Source organism: Cinclus cinclus, chromosome 11 (assembly GCF_963662255.1).
Source record: "Cinclus cinclus chromosome 11, bCinCin1.1, whole genome shotgun sequence".
In the NCBI taxonomy this organism is placed as follows: Eukaryota; Metazoa; Chordata; class Aves; order Passeriformes; family Cinclidae; genus Cinclus; species Cinclus cinclus.
Window position 1 is genome coordinate 17873154 of NC_085056.1, and position 8926 is coordinate 17882079.

The 8926-nt window shown below is 43.3% G+C and overlaps 1 non-coding gene across 1 annotated transcript; it reads left to right on the forward strand.

Moving 5' to 3' along the window:
* The first annotated feature begins 265 nt into the window (after window positions 1-265).
* On the forward strand, window positions 266-339 carry TRNAT-AGU (transfer RNA threonine (anticodon AGU)). The gene has a single exon. It is a non-coding gene; the product is annotated as a tRNA-Thr (tRNA).
* The last annotated feature ends 8587 nt before the right edge of the window (window positions 340-8926 follow it).

Below are 8926 nucleotides of genomic sequence, written 5' to 3' on the forward strand. Positions count from 1 at the left end.
CGTGCTTTAATTTACATCATCACAGAGCCTGCGACCCCATCGTCCCTTTGCACCCCGTGCCGTGAACCGCGGCCAGCCGAGGCACTGCGGGGTGAGGCAGGGATGAGCGGTTTCGCCTATAAATGCCTGAAAGGCCGGCATTTATACATTTTCCTCGCTCTCTACGCGTGTTGTGACAAAACCAAGCCGAGCTGTGTCCGTGGTGACGCCCGGGCGGAGCTGGAGCCGCTCTGTTAATGGCGCGGTGAAGGGGCAGCCACCGCACGGCGCCGTGGCTTAGTTGGTTAAAGCGCCTGTCTAGTAAACAGGAGATCCTGGGTTCGAATCCCAGCGGTGCCTGCGCAGCCTCGCCGCTTTTTTCCGCTGTTTTAGCGGTGCCCGCGCGCGGAAACATCCGGAGGTGTGGGGCCGCTGCCTCCGCTTTGCTTTATGGTGTGGGAAAGGAGGCTCGCCCTCCTGGTAGGGTTTCAAAGGTTTCCTAGAAGTCGGTAAGAGACAATAAAGTGAAAGGTTGTAACACTGCGCGCTTGGCGTTCGGCCAAGAGCTGCTTTGGAGACACCCCTTACATTCATCAGCCCCTTCCAAATTCATACACCTGTCGGACATTTTCAAACTTTTCCATAAACTATTTTCCATATTCCAGAAACTTTAACATGGCCTCTCCTTGAGTCCACCTTTTTAGAGCATGTGTGTTTCATGGCTGTGATTTTAATTTATTTTTCTTATCGGTCTTAATTTGGGCTGTGGTCTTTAATTTCCACAGAGGGTCCATGCTGGTAGCTGGTGTATCAGTAGCAGGTGAATTCACTGGGTGTTATCTTACTACAAAGGCACTTTATCAGCCCATGTTACTCCTAAAGAAAACTGTATCTTAAAAACCATTTCAATATCACGCATACAGCATCCACCCTAATATTTGTGAAAAGCCAATATCATAATATGTAGGGAAGTTTTTTTCCATGAGTGTTTATTCACACATAGTGAGGAAAATGCCTCTCACAATTTTTTCTTCTTATTGCCACCTCTTCAATAGCCCCTAAGGTAAACGAAGCCATTATTGCCTGGTTTTCTTCTTCTTACAGCTGGAGTGCCTGCTGACTCAGTGTTTGCTGCTGAGGTTTTTTGTTGTCCCTCACTGAGACCTGCCTTTCCCCTCTCAGCTGCTACTGTCACAATAAGTCTGGCTTTTCCAAGTGAAAGTTGCACTCTCTGCTACCACGTCATTAGTGACACAGCAGAGGGACAAAGGGTTTTCCTACGAATCTTGAACAAGCAAAAGCCAAACCTTGCTCTGTTAGGCTTGGGAATTAGGTTCGGCGAAAATATTCCAAATTTGTGTTACTCTGAAGAAAAAGGCAGAATCTGTCCCTAAACCTAAAGATAAAAGGCTTAAAAGCCATTAATATAAGTTCCAGGCTAGCAACCAGATCCTCAGGTACTTTTCTTGTGCTCACATAACAGTGATGGGAGTAAATGGGGTGAGGTTTTCAGGACTCAGATCAGCACCCAAATCACAGTTGTCAGTAGCCTCAAATGTAATGTATAAGGCTTAATGTCTAGGATGAACATTTTGGGTATAACCTTTACCTACAGGAATCTTTCTTTGAGTAGCACTTACTGTAAAAATTCAGGCTAGATAGTATTTGATATGTCATAATTATAAGTAAACAATTTTTTTCTTTTCCCCCAGGATAAGGCTTCAGGTGTCCTTCCTCTGTTACAGGTAATATTTAGCTCCTAAGATGAGAGTAGGGGGAGCATTCCAAGGAAAATACTCACCAATGGGATTGTGTAAAGTGCTTTAATGAATATGATTTTAAAAAACCCTCTGTTAACCTTATCAAAATGCTAATCATGCCAAAAGATTCAGTATTGCTTCTCATTTGACTTTCTACAGTTTTTAAAAACTACTAAACAAATCACTAACTCTTAAGCTAAATGTATATGTTGAGTGTCTATGGGGATTTTTTTCTTTTGCATTTATATGTGGGAACAGACCAGAAGAAGGCTGCTTAACTCTAAAGCAGGATTGTAGAGACAAATTTGTGAATAGTGTTAAAATTGCATTAAAGCTTATACATGGTGTGCCAGGTAGCAGGCAACCTTTCCATAAACCTTAACAGCTGTCTTTGCATAAATATTTGCTGTTTTATTTTTAATGTGAGCTGAATAAACTTCCTTCTCCCACTCCTCACCAAAATGCTTTATCATCACATCAATATCCAGTGAAGTAAGGCAGTTGTACTCTGTATATAATTATATTATCAACTGCTCTAAAATACAGCATGTTGTGCTTATAGCCCCCCTGGCCCTTATGCTACTGTTATTTGCAAGGTTGTGTTTGAAAATCCATATATACTCAGCTGTGATCTGTGTAATTTCCAACGAGCAAGAGCACCTGGTCAGAGCATCCCTGTGCACCACAAGACCTGTCCTTGCCCCTCGGCTGCTCTTTGGTCCAGCACACACTGCTCTTAACTTTTCATCTCTTTTGCCATCTGCAAAATTGCAATAACACCTCCTGCTCTCACAGAGTTGCTGAGGGACTTAATGAATGTAGTATGAAGCACTCTGAGCTTTCAGATAAAATCAATGTTATTAAAATCATGTTTTTGTTTTTCTCCTCAGTGAGTTCAGGTCATGCTGGGACAAAGCCTTTTCAATAATGCTGGCAGCACTCACAGATGCATTTAGACTGTTTCTGAGAAAAGGAGCCTGACTGACTTAATCTCATTGATGAGACAAAATCAACTTGTAACTAAAACTTTTGAACTTATTAAATAGAAGAGTTTGTTGAAAATTTTGCATGTAGGACTCTTTTAGCCTTGTTGAAGGTGCTTATTAACTGTTAAGATTATTTTATGTTTTTCCACAGAAATATATGTAATGCATGTTTTTACAGGCCAGTATTTTTCTGACAAGATACTTCTCCTACTTTAATCTCTCAAAATATTGCAACATTTTACATGAAGGTGTGTGATTATGATATCAATATATGATTGATATTACCTGAGAAGGTAATATGTAATATGTAGGTTATGATGAGTATTTAAGAAGTTCTTTAGAATCTTTCCAATTGTAACATTTACTGATGCCAAATGTAAACCAAATGGCCACAGCCTGTAAGAAAGTAGGATGAATACCCAGTTTCTTATGACATGTTCCTATCATGACTGCCTCCTTCAAATGGAAGCTTAAAATGCTCTCCAGTATCTATCAGTCCTGGCTCAGCAGGGAGGTCCCAGAGGACTGGAGGTGCCAGTGTGACCCCATCCCAGGGAGGGCTGGAAGGAGGATCTGGGAACTGTCCCCCTGCCCTCAGTGCCTGGGTGATGGAACAGATCATCCTGAGTGCCATCACAGGGCACCTACAGGATGGCCAAGGGATCAGAGCCAGCCAGCCTGGGTTTAGGAAAGGCAAATCCTCCCTGACCAATCTGGTCTTCTTTTATGGCCAGGCGACCTGCCAAATAGATGAGAGAAAGGCTGTGGATGTGTCTGCCTGGGCTTCAGCACAGCCTTTGATACTGTCTCTCACAGCATTCTCCTGGAGAACCTGCAGCTCAGGGCTTGGACAAGTGCATCTTCACTTGGTTAAAAACTGGCCAACGGAGTGGTGGTGAATGGAGTTAAATCCAGTTGATAGCTGGTCAGTCCTGGAGTCCTCCAGGGCTCAGTACTGGGGCCAGTGCTGTTTAATATCTTTATTGATGATGTGGATGAGGGAATCAAGTGTAACCATGGATGACACCAAGCTGGGTCAGAGGGTGGACCTGCTGGAGGGCAGGAAGGGCCCTGGACAGGCTGGAGCCATGGGCTGAGAGCACTGGCATGGGGTTACACAGGACCAAGTGCCAGGTTGTACTCTTTGGCCACACTGAGCCCCTGCAGCTCCCAGCTGTGGGAAGAATGCCTGGGAAGCCGATTGACAGCGGCTGAACCTGAGCCCAGCTGTGCCCAGGTGGCCAAGAAGGCCAGGGGCACCTGGCGTGGACCAGCGCCAGTGTGGCCATCAGGAGCAGGGCAGTGATTGCCCTGTGCTGGGCACTGGGGAGGCCACACTGTGGGGGCCCACGGGCCTGCCATGGCTCATCCATAGCCTTGTCCTGGAGGGACGTCCCTGGAATGGGATGTCCCTTGAGTGGGCTGTGGTTAGCTTATCTCAACCCTCCTGGAAGGATGCTCTTTAGGTTGGCTCACCTTTTCTTACCATGGTGAGCTATCACCAAATAGCTTCTGTTATCCCACCATGCCCTAGTACCCATGTTAATCTTTTGTAACCCATTGGTCTTTCCCCTTTAGTACCACCCTTGCTCTTCCCCATGAAAACCCCAGTATTTCCCCAATTCAGAGTGGAGCAGTCGTTGCTAGCTCCCTTCACAGAGCTGCTGGATAATAAAGGAATCTCTGTGGAATTTGCCATATGACACTTCCCATCTCTCTGTCCCTGATAGCCTGGGATAGCCTGGCAAGCAGAGCTGGAATCGCTGAGCTGAAATCACTGATCAGAGCTGATCACTTGTGGCCATGGCCACCACTTGCTGAGGCTTATCTGGCACTAGGAGAGCAGCCAGAGACCCCTAGAGGGCAGGAGATCCCCTAGAAGGCTGGAGACCCCTAGAAGGCTGGAGATCCCCTAGAAGGCTGGAGACCCCTAGAAGGCTGGAGACCCCTAGAAGGCAGTTCCTTGCAGGACTCTCCCTGGGAAGTTTGGCAGTTTCCTGGGTCTGGAGCACTGGATCTCCACGGAACCCCTAGCAGCCATCACCAGACCTCGAGTGCTCTGTCTGCTTCTGGGCCCCTCAATTCCAGAAGGACATTGAGGGGCTGGAGCAAGTCCAGAGAAGAGAAAGAAAGTTGATTAAGGGTCAGATTAAGAGAATACATCTGATGAGAAGTGGCTGAGAGAACTGAGGAGCTGGGGAGGCTCAGGGGGAATGTTGTCACTGTCCACAGCTCCCTAACAGGAGGTTGGTGTGAGCTGGGGATCAGGCTCTTCTCACAGACGACCAGGGACAGGACAAGTCCTTGCAGTCTTAAACTGCACCAGGGAGGTTAAGTTGGACATCAGGAGGAATTTCTTCACAGAAAGGGTTATTAAGCATTGGAAGGCACTGCCCAGGGAGGTGGTGGAACCACCATCTCTGGAGGTGTCCAAGGACCAGCTGGACGTGACACTCAGTGCTCTGGCCTGGTTGACAAGGCAGTGTTTGGTCCAAAGTTTGACACAATGATCTCAGAGATCTTTTACCACCAAATTGATTCTGTGATTCTTCGGAATTAACACCTGGTAAAGACAGGGAATCCTTTCAGGTTAAGTATGATGAACTACAACCTTTTGTAAAAGGATTTTACAGGAGCCCACATATTACCCTGACCAATCTGTATGATAGACACAAAACCCCAGAATTGTTAACTGTTGTCTGGTCTTTTTATCCACAAAGCACACAGTGTTCTACAGTTTTAGAACTATAATGAATCTCTAAAATCATATTAAGGTGGAACCAAATAATAATTTAATTGCCAATAGGAAGAATCCTGTTAAATTATTTGAGCAGGAAGAGCAAATCCACCTGCCTTTGAAAATTTGTAATAAAGTTAATGGTATAAGTTCTTCAGCAGCAATTGTTTGGGTTGTCTCTGGATATAACACACAGGTAATTTAACCACAGTTTTCTTGAATGGTTCCTAAATTGCACTGCGTTTTCTTAATCATTGTGCATGTTTTCCTTAATTTTCTAGCTTGTGTGGGCAAGGACAAAATACACAAGATAAAAATTCATGAAGGAGTCAGGAGGTTCTGGATTGTTCACACATAATCTGTGACCAAAGCCTCATGTCAGTCATACAGCACAGTCTCAAGCTCAGCAAAAAGATGCTCAGCTTAGAAAAGCAGAGGTTTTTTTAATCAAATAGGTTACCTTTATGTATTTAGTGGCTATTTCTATGATGCCTGCCTTTGACTTGCTCTTGCATGGTTTAAATGCAAGACACTCAAAATGTATGCCAAAAGAACTCAGGTGACTGCAGCCCTAAACAGGTACACCAGTACTCTGGCCAGAATCTTTTTCATGTTTTCATGTGACATTCTCATCTGTTACAAGTTGAAAGTGAAGCTTTGTCTTGAATTAGTCTAATAAAACATTTTCCATCTGGAATAGAAAAGACCATAATTCAAATCTTTTATGAAAGCCTTACAAATTAACTTGGGAAGAATAAATAAAAGATCTTTTCATGTATGTAATTGGAAGAGAATTTTGTATTCTAGCAGCTTCTCATGATTTATCCTAATGTTGGCAAATTTATCGAGATGAAAAAGAGAGAAGCAAGGAATTTGCCTGCCTATATGTTTCCTCTTGTCTAACAGCAGCTGCATCACTGGAAAATGTGTTCTAATGAGAATATTTATTTTTTCTATAGGAGACTAAACTGCTTTATGGAGTTCTGGATTGAGCCAAATGTTTTTTAAAGCCCAGAAATTAAATTTTGAAATGTATCTACTTAGATTCTAGTTCTGTGTTCAGCTGCTGCTGCAGGTTTTCTCTTTTGGGGTCTAACGGACATACTGTGTGAACACTTGATAAATAAGCTGCACATAAGGTGGTGGGAAAAGATGATATAGTGCCATACTTTCTTTGACTTAATCACAGCCTATGCAGTACCTCTAAGGATCTGTAGGGAATAAATTTAAGTTATCCTAATAGGTATATTTTTAATAAGATTTTACTCTACCCAGTTGCCAGAATGTGATCTGTATCTGTTATTGTTTAATAGCTGAATTAGGAGCATAAAACTAACCTGTTATTGACAATCAGCTCCTGGGATTCTATCAAACAAATATGGAACAATAGCATGTAAAATTATATTAGCAGCTTAGTATTTATATAAAAATCTGAAGTGGTGAAATAGCCAGTATGTGATAACTTAAAGAATTTTTAAAGTGCCAGAATTGCTGCAGAAGATCTTTAATGCCTGTGCTGTTGTGATTAATGATTTTCTTAGGCATTTCATCGCCAGCTTGCTCTGTGAAATTGCATCCAGACCTACCACAAGAACAGTTAAGTGTTACTTAACATAAGGAAGTATCTAGACTCAAGTTGAATCACACTGACAGTGTATGTGGCCCAGTGTCCTCTCTAATAACCCTGCCCAACAGCACATGTCTAGGGCACAACATAAGCACTGGGCAAACAAGCAGCAATATTTTGCCTGAGTACCCTACCAGCCTCTGGGGATTTCCAGCTCGGGGTCTTGAACTTTCAAACACAGACCTGATCAAATTTAATTTTTCATTCTTCCATGTCTGTGAATAGGAAAAAGTGAAGTGACTCCTGCAGGCAGATTTGTTTATTGGAGATATCTTTTATCAAAGTGGCAGTTGCCTAAAGAAGGGAAGTATTAGAAGCTGCCAAATGTTTAGTGGCTGTTTATTGCAACACTGACTATAGGCTTGGGGGAAGATATCTCCAGTTTGCCTGGGAGCTGGCATTGCTGCCTGCACATTATTCACAAAGATTTGGATGAAAACATTTGATAAAAACATCAAGTGAAGCCACATTGCCTGTTAACCCCAGTTTTTAGGACTGCTTTTTTGTCTTGCCTGGCACGCTCTGCTGTGATGTGTCATTCTTCAATAGGCATGTTCAGCTACAGGGTGTCATGGCTGTATAATGTGATGTATGTATCCTGGAAGGATTTGCCACAGTGTCAGCTCTGATTTTGGGGGGAGAGGGAGAGGGAGAACTGTTTGGGATACTGCAGTCTGCACATTGGAAAACAAAGACATTTCCCAGTTATTCCTTTGCTGCTTATAGAAAATACTGATATGGATAGTTTAATCTGTAAGTAATTTGCACAACTTGCACCTGTTGCTTGTAGGCTTGTTTTAAGGTTTTCACGGTCTGTTCTTACAAAGTAAGCAATAACATCAGAGTGTCTTATTGAGAAAAAAGTGACTCGCCTCCATCACCCAGCAGAGAAGTCCCTGATGCATTTTGCTATTGATGTTTTCAGCCTAGATGTTTACAGAGATGAAACTGGCCTGTGAACTTGGAGACAGATATGGTAGATATCCCATAGTGTCACTTAAAAAGTGCAACAGAGGCCGGGAGGTGACAGAGAGCAAGGGGACACTGAGCAATTTAGATTCTTGAGGACATGTGCTGCTCCCTTCTTCAGGCAGCCCAGCTCATAGGTACACCAGATTAAAAGAAAGAGTTTTTGAAAGCTTGACTGCATTTTGGTTCATAATGAAACACAAGCTTGTTCAAGCAGGGAGTGTAGCTGGTTAGTAAATTGGAAGTTGGTGCCTTCCTGCAGCAAAATAGAAAATTTTTCATCCCAAAGGCTGAAATCCATAGCCACAAAGCATGAGGTTCAGTGGCACTGATGGGAGAAGTGAGGTGGTTTTGGAGGTGTTCTTTGACCTCTTTGAAAGATGTTTTTTTTCATTAGCTGTGCTTGGCTCATGTGCAGAATTTTGTCTTTGTGTAGGTGTTTTAACTTCTTATATTTTAAATGTCTATTGCCCTACCTTGGCAATTTGTGTTGGTATTTTTTTGAATGGTGAAGCCATTACACTTCAGTTTATTTTCAGTTTACCCTTCTATTTTTGTTCCAACAGGGAAGCAGTCCATAGGGATTCAAATAACAAGCAGCCCCCTATAGATCCAGATGAAGTCCAGTGTACACAACTCATGTGGCATAAGTTTCTCTAGAGTTGTCAGATGCCAACTCACTGGCAGTGATGGCATGGACAGAAAGAAAACAAACAAGATAATTTGGTTGCCCACCTCTGGCGAGATGAGTAAAGTTTCTCTTCTCCTATGGGCCTGCATCTCAGCTGTGAAAAGACTGTCCAAGTGTGTCCAGCAATGTAAAGAAGTGTCCCATGCCCTGCCAGTACAGACCAGTTTGGGACCCTGG